This window comes from Microtus pennsylvanicus, chromosome 9 (assembly GCF_037038515.1).
Source record: "Microtus pennsylvanicus isolate mMicPen1 chromosome 9, mMicPen1.hap1, whole genome shotgun sequence".
Taxonomy (NCBI): Eukaryota; Metazoa; Chordata; class Mammalia; order Rodentia; family Cricetidae; genus Microtus; species Microtus pennsylvanicus.
Window position 1 is genome coordinate 74,001,633 of NC_134587.1, and position 8,789 is coordinate 74,010,421.

Here is an 8,789-nt window from a genome sequence, read left to right on the forward strand (position 1 = left end):
TTCCTTGCTCTGCCTCCCATGTACTGGGTTGAAAAGTGTGCAACACCACACCAGGTCTAGAATGGATTTGAATGGATCAGAATGAGTATAAAAGCCCGGTTCTGATGTTACCATTTTCTCTCCGTCAACTACTAATTCTCACCAACAGTCATTTCAGCTCCCAGTTTTCTGCAGCCAGCCCACCCCACGTCCTGTCATTTTGACTTAGGGCTTTATCCCTCCTGTTTCTTTCTTTCTTTGTTTTTGTTTTTCTTTTTTATTTTTGAGACAGGATTTCCTTGCTGTTCTGGAACTCACTCTGTAGACTAGGCTGGCCTCGAACTCACAGAGATCCTCCTGCCTCTGCTTCCCGAGAGCTAGGATTAAAGGCCTAGGCCACCACCACCCAGCTCCTCCTCTTTTATAAGTATCAACCTAAATCCAAGCCTCCTTTGCTGTGATTGCAGAGAAACCTTCAAACCCACGGTCATTTCCCTTGTTGTTGTTTTGTTGTTGTTGTTTTGTTTTGTTCTGTTTTTGTTTGTTTGGTTGGTTGGTTTCTGGGTTGTTGGGTTTTTTTTTTTTGCCCCACCCAGCAGTCAGAGGCATCTCTCTGAAATGTAATTCCCACCCAGTCACTCTTTGCTTCCGAGAACTATAGCCAGCAACCTGGCAGAGCTAGGAAAGGTCTGCCTCCAGCCTCCAGCCTCCTATCACTGTGTCTCACTGTGCCTCACACACTGGTGTATTCTTACACCGAGTGTTTCTGTTTCCTCTGTCTGAAATTCTTCCATGCTTTGCCAATCTCATTGTTGCTCAGGTCTGGACTGACTTTCTTAGCCTAGACAACACTTTTCTTGTCTTTCAAACCAATATGATCCTATAATATTTTAAGCTCCCACCACAAATATAGCAATTCCCCCAGTTTGTAAGGATTTTCTTAAGTATTTAATAATCTGCTTCTACTGGATATTCCTCTCCCTGAGGACAGACTATTTCATCTTCAATCTTGTAGGTCTCACACTGCATGTGTCTAATCTTAACAAGTAATACAGTTTGTTAATCAGTGGACAAACTAAGACCAATAAAATCCCTTCCCAACATACCATAAAAATATAACAGACATCTGTGTATGTACTTCTTAACCAGATTTTTAAATGATAGTTATGATTATGATACCAAGCATAGCACTTGGGAGTAACTTCCGTCAAAATGAGCTATTGTTTGATTGATTGATTTTCATTCGTTGCTAAGCTGGGGTTGTAACCTTGCATATATTAGAGAAGTCCTTTACATATACAACCAAGTAACCCTCTTAAAAACAAATTGAAAAATAAAAATCTTGGTCTGGAGAGTTAGTTAGGCAGCTAAGATCTTGCGGCTCTTGCAGAAGACTTGATTTAAATTCCCAACACACACATGGTGCTTCACAACCCAGAGGATCTGATGCCCTTTCTTACCTCTGTGGGCACCAGGCACACTCATACACATAAAACAACAAAATAAACCAAATAAATAGAACTTAAAAATAAAAAGATGAAAAATCTTCACTTACCTCTCCCAACAATCTAACCGGTGTGACGGTGGCTTCTACAGTATACAAAATGTCAAGATACTTTCCTTCAATTGCCTTCCTGAGTTTCGCCTATGGATCACAGTTGCTGCTTCATTTATTCCCTTGGTCTAAATCTACAAACACAGCATCGTTGGCAGGGTTGGAAATCTGTTCTTGTTCTGAGCTTGGGGTATGCAATCCTTGTCTCATCAGATTATTTATCACTCCACGCAAGAGCAGTCTGTCCCCAACCAATATGTGAATCTAGTTGTACTCACCACCGTGGACCTAGCTTGGAGTTCAGCTGGAACTCCCCTAACAGCCTGCTTTTGCCCACTGCCCATATTCACACAGCAGATAAAAGTGGATCTCTCTGTACGTTCTCGTAGCGCAGCCTCTGGAAGCATTGACTATATCTCCAAGAGAGAAATTAGATGTCTTGATGGCTTTTAAACATCAGCCCACAAGATCTTCTCCAAGGTTAACACTTTTCCTTTGAAATACACTTTCTCGTGTCTGGGAAGAAGAATCATCCCTGCTAAATTTATAATGATGCTAAAATATAAAATGCTGTGAGAGATGAATTAGTATGTCGAATATTTGAATGGCGAGAGTAATTTAGCAGGTCAATTCCTGTCTGTAAGTTCCATAAAAGACACCTGGTAGGAAGCATTCAGAAGCAGATGATAGGAAATTACTTTGTAACGTCATTACGATAGCTGGGCTGCATGGGACCAAGGGCTGACCCTATGCTATGCTGCTCCTGGCTCAGGCAAGGAATAATACCATAAGTACTTGTTACTGGCCTTCACACATAATGTAAAGTTTCTTTCTACGTCTTAATGAAAATGGTCCTTCTGTTTTTCAGTTCCTTCTCCTAGGGTCCAGTGGTTCAAATATCTGACTCGATGAGAGATTTTTAACTCCAAGCTGAGCCAAGAGTAAAGTTCTTGGAATGTCCAGTCATCTCCAACCTGGATCCAGACCTGGACATCAGCTTACTCTCCCTCAGACCAAGTTTCAACAGTCTGTATGTAGGGAGATATTCCGAGTGGGTATACTAAAATCATGTATGTCTTTCAAGCCTTGTTCGTTTGGGAAAGAATTTTACAAGTATTAACAACTAAGAAAGCAAGCTATGTTTTAAGAATAATTTAATAAAACAATTAACCAACTTGACAGAAATCAAATGCATGTCAAAAAAAGAAAGAAAGCCACAGAGAAACCCTGTCTCAAAAAACCAAAAAAAAAAAAAAAAAGAAGAAGAAAGGAAGAAAAGAAAAAAACTGGTGATCAACCATGCAGAAAATAATACTCATATGAAAAGTATTGATGTGTTTTGTCTTTTCTGCTTGATTGTAAAGACTGGGTTTGTTCCAACTTTTTTCCAAAGGTACAGGATGAAACCACCTGAGCACAGATTTGTGTGTGTGCGTGTGTGTGTGTGTGTGTGCGTGCATGTGGGTGTTGCTAGCAATTTGTATACTACAGGGCAAGCACTCTACTACTTAGCTACATGCAAGGGACTCACATAAGTTACAAAATACAGTAAGCTTTAATCTCGCCTAGGATATCATCAAGTGTACAGAAATCTGAGTGTTTACTCTGAGTTCAAGATGTTCAAGTAACTGCCGGGGAACATGCTCAGAATTGGTATTTCCAGTGGCATTTCTTCCCTTCCAGATTGCACTATAATATTGGAGACCCCATAAAACGTTATACCCACACACCCCAATTATTTTCACCCTATTAGACTCTTACCTTGGAAATGACCCTAACTAACCTTGGTTTTGCAGTGGGCATGAGAAAGTTACGTTTTAGGCTACGTTTAGTTACGTTTAGTTACGTTTAGTTACGTTTAGGGTGTAAAACCCCTTTTCCCATTATTGCTGCTGTTTCTGAGACGGTGGGACAGAATCACGTGAAAAACCATTTTTTATTTTCATGGCAACAAGCACACCCCTGTGACTGAAGAAATGGCTTGTTGTTAAGAGCGCATGTGTGACTTTTCTCTTAGAATCTTAGATCAGCTCACAAAACCAACAACCAGCGGCTGACAGTTGACTGAAGTTCAGTTCTAGGGGGAATCCAACACCCTCTTCTGGCCTCTGGGGATACACATGTACAAACACACACACACACACACACTAATTTAAAAACCACATTTTTTTAGTCAGCAATTTGCTAGGATTTATACAGAATGTACCACCAGCAAGTCTGCATCACGGGTGTTGAAGACTTATTCTGTGCAGTTCTCCCACATATAGAAGCGTAATTACTACCTATTTTAACTCACTTTGAAAATGTGCTTTTAGAGCCGGGCGGTGGTGGTGCATGCCTTTAATCCCAGCACTCAGGAGGCAGAGGCAGGTGGATCTCTGTGTGTTTGAGACCAGACTAGTCTACAAGAACTAGTTCCAGGACAGGCTCCAAAGCTACAGAGAATTCTTGTCTCGAAAAACTAACAACATGTCCTTTTACCCTCTAGTACCTAAGACTTTGTCATTAAAGCATTTCCAGTGCTTACCCTTCCTCTTCTGAGTGCGTCTCCCCAGCCCACTGCAGTACCAAGAAACCCTGCGCACCCATCTTCTCTGTTCACATGATCTTTTTCTGCTCTAAGCATCATTGCATAATAGGAAACGTTCTTCAGGCTCTTTGTTTCTTTTCACACCCAACGTCCTTAGTTCTTTCTTTGATCCTCATCACCTCCTTCAGGTCCTCCAGGGAGACTGCTCAATGGTCACAGACCGTGCCTGACTTCCTCCTGCTTGGGGAGGGCTAATACATACTCACAGGTCTCAATTCCTACCCATGGAACTCGGAGAGTAGTTCATGAAACTGCTTCCTTGTCTCTTTCTCTAAGATTTCTATTTTGCGGGTTTTATGCATGCTGGCCCATGGCCCAATATTTAAAATACTTTTCTTCATAACTACATGCTAATCCTATAAAATGTCACTCACTGTCGCAAGCTCAAATGTTAATCCACAATTGTGTATCTACTGCCCTACATTTTGTCTGGATTCCGAGACTATTTCAAACTAGACACATCTGGAATAGAAGGCCAGGTCGAACCGGTCAGAAATCGCTTTCCTTTCTCTCCTTACATCTTCCTTTTCTACCTACACCCAGACATTTGCTGCCCCAGCCCCCTGCAGCTCCTCGGCTGGAGGCTCATCTTCTTTTTCCCTGGATCTTTTTGCATTCTAAGTTCTCATTTTCCTGAGATGCTTTCAATTCTCACACCCAGATATTCTCCCTGCTGCCGCCAGAGTTAATCTTCTCAAACACAGTCATTATCGTGTCTGTCCTTAGTGAAAGGACTCTGTTGGGTTCCTGGTGCCGTGACTCTGAATGTTTTCTATAGAAGACCAGTGTGTCCTTCTCAACCTCAGTGAGAAGCAAATGCTCATTTCCTTTCTTCCCCTCCTCTTATAGACTTGGTGTTCTCTGGCCACTCTGAACCATACATCATCTTACCAGCCACATTGTGGGATGTTATGGAAAATTTTTTTTGTACACTGTGAAGAAGTATCACTTGGATTGGCTTAATAAAAAGCTAAATGGCCAAGAGCTAGGCAGGATTTGGGGGACAGAGAGAATGCTGGGAAGGAAAAGGCTGGGCCACGAGGAGACACAGAGGAAGTAAGACACATGATAATAAGCCGTGAGCCACCACCTGGCAGCACATAGATTAATAGAAATGGGATAATTTCATTTAAATGAGTTAAGTTAGTAACAAGCAGAAACTATGACCGAGCCTTTATAATTAATAATAAGCCTCCATGTCCTTACTGGAGAGCCAGCAGTCCTGACAAAAACATCAAACTAAAGTATAATTATTTTTATCTATCCTTAAATTTCTTTCCCTTTGTTTTCATGTGGTAGATTTCTATGCTATTCAAATTAAAACTCATGTCTTCTACTTTTCTCTGACATCCTCAATCAGAACTAACTGATGCTGTTTATCTCAAATTATATGTATGTATGTATGTATGTATGTTTTTACATATGTATACATGTGTGCGATATTTAAATCAACTTCAGCATACATGTAAAGAGATGAATATACAAATATATATAGAGAGAGATGAACCTAAATGTATGTAAAAAATTCGCTGTTTGTATTTAACTCTCCTTACAGAGAAAAGGCAACAATTTATTTGCCAAATCCAGCCTTTTACTTCGATTCAGACTAGATATTCAGTTGCATCTATAGCATGTTCAACCAAAAAAAAATTATAGTTCACAAAGGTCCCAAAACAAGGCTAATTTCAATTATTACATTTCCACATACTTACATCAACCTCAGCCTTTTGCTTATGTGGTCTTATTAACAAATTCTCATATGATACACTTGTTACTCATAGCCATGATAGTTAAGTGTTATAAAAAGTTCATAAGAAATTTTATTTGTAAAATTTTATGTGAAAATTAAATTTGGGGGGGGGGGTAGTGGTGCCTCATGCCTTAGTCCCAGCACTTGGGAGGCAGAGGCAGGCAGATCTCTGTGAGGTTAGGACCAGTCTGGTCTACTCTACAGTATGAATTCAAGGACATCCAGGGCTACACAGAGAAACCCAGTCATAAAAAAACAAACAAGCAAAGAAAAACAAACAAAACAAAAAACAAAATAATAATCAAATTTATATATTCAGTCTTGATCTTGACTTTTGAAAACTTCACAGCAGTGAAGAGTCACTCCATAACAGATATTGGTGAGACAGCCTGTCTTCCAAAGAGTACGTATCTCTACATGATCTCAGCATGAGCATCATTACCATGGGCCTGCATTAAAAACCTGACAAAGAGGAGCCCATTCCCTGGAAAGCTCCAGAGACTCAGAATTCCAGTTGTATTGCTCCACAGAAGTCCATCATCTGTGAAATGGAACTTAGCATCACTCCTATGTCTCAGTTCACTCTGTGACAGTCAAGTGAGTAAACACAGTGCTCCCGCCAAAGTTGTCGCTGCAAAACCTGGCAGATCTTCTGGTCCCTGCTGCCCTTCTCCCTTCCAGAGGTCCCTGCTCCTGCCGACCAGCATAGATGTCCCCAACATCTCTTTAGGAATTTGAGCCGACTTCACAAAAGGGAACTTCATGCTTAATGAATACACCGTTTTGCCATTCTAATGACTGAATTAATTTTGAATGATCCCAGGCCATGCTACTGGTACTTATGTCTAAGGAGAGTAAAGCCAATAAAAACCATGTGTAGATTTGAGATTCACCACACTGCTCCAAGTCTACTTGCTACTATGAACCATTTTCTGAATTTTCTGACCTACAAAAATCTTTCATATCCCAATACAAGGAAGCAGACAGACAAAGAGTTTTTTTTAAAGGTTATTCAAATGAGTACATTTGTGTTTGTCCCTGATTCCTGCTGAAATCACAGTCACAGTGAAAACAACCGAGACGTAAACATAATTAGCAGGATAGCATCTGTATTGAGCATACACAGTCATTTTCCCACCGTCATTCCCTAAGTAGCACAGTGTGACATCTACACACGCAGCATTTGCATTACATTAGTACCGACCATAAACCAGAGAGGGCATCAAGTACACTGGAGAATCTGCAGAGGTAATTTGCAAATCCTGTGCCATTTGATGTAACGGATTTGAGTGCTTGCAGCTTGCATATCCGTGGGGTCCTAGAATCAAATATTTGTGGATCCTGAGCGGTGATTACACTGTGGATGTGGCAAACGGAATTCTAAGAGAATGCGCACAATTCTTACTCCCGATTGCGCATCTCCTATAGGAACCCCTCCCCCTCCCCAACCTTGTGAGAATGGTAAAAATTATCATCCACCCTAGGATAGGACATGGGCCATTCATAAAAAGAAAAAGACTTTTACTGGTGTGGAAAAACCCCACATACCTTCAAGTCTTTGGGAACATAGAGCTACCTACAACTGGCAGATGGCAAGAAAACAGAGCCCTCCACCCATCCTGCTGTGCACATGAAACAGTCCTGCTAGCCACCTGAATGGGCTTGGAAGAGGACCTGAGTTCCAGGTGACAATTAGACCCAGGGAACGCTGTGAATTTATCTTCCTCAGATCACAGGTAGCGCACAGTCCATGCTATGTCCAGACTTCTCCCCCATAGAACTATGAATTATTCTTTTCACATACTGGAACTGGGTTGGCTTGGGTAATTTGTAACACAGCAACAGCAAACTAATGCAGCTTTGGAAACATTTTAACTTGTAACAAGAGGTTTTTTGGGGGAGGTGTGGGGGTAACAAAAAGAAACAACGTTTGTGACGTAAGGAAATTGACTGACTTTATAACCTTCCACTTCCTAATTCTAAGGATTAAACTATAGTTTAGTTTTCACAGATTTGGTTTTCTCCATCTGCCCAGTGGATAAAGTCACCTTCTAAGGACACACGGGTACCCAAAGTCCTGTGGCATTGTATTTTAAAGCCATCCTTTAAAAACTCCCATTCCTCAATGAGACAGACCCAAGCACACGGAGAAACAGCTCAGCAGTGCTCAGAGGGCAGAAAACCAAACCTGATTTGCAAATCCTAGCTCCTCAGTGATCAGGAGACCATCCTCTCATAAGGCTTCATGTGAGAACCGGCAAGATTCACAGACATCAGACAGACTCCAGAGAAGTTTATGACAATTGTCCACACGTGCATGGAGGCGCCTAAAGAGTAATGACTTTGTTCTAATTTTTTTTAGGGGGGGGTATGGCTTATTTCTATTCCTTGCGAGAATCTCTGAGCTATTTGTTTTCTTCCAAAATAATCAGTAGGATAAAGGACCTGCATGAAGATGAATGCAGGAAAACGTTCACTGTATATCCAAGGCAGGTATAAAGAACTAAATAATACCAATTTAGCTCAAAGTTTTATCGTACCCTAAGGATCCAGGAGAGAGATGTACACAGGTTCCTCAGGAAGTTTTGGCCTAAAGCACAAAACTTTTGTAATGGGAGAGAGAGATGTGTTGGACAGTGTTGAGTCTGTTTGGCTACAGAAGCTTTCCTCTGCGAGAAGAGAAGTTGCCTTGTGATTGCACACATAAACTGCTCTTCCTGCAGTTAATAAAAAATTTCTTTCAACAGGATTGTGCTCCTCTGATCAGGTGATGCCTCATCTCAACCTTCTTATAACACTTCCTTCCGCCACATTGGCTAACATGTGTTTTCCAGGGAAAGCTGTGGTACATGTTAAATGATTCCAAGAAGTCAAAGTAATATGAAATTGCCCAATCATGAGCGCTCTCAACTGGT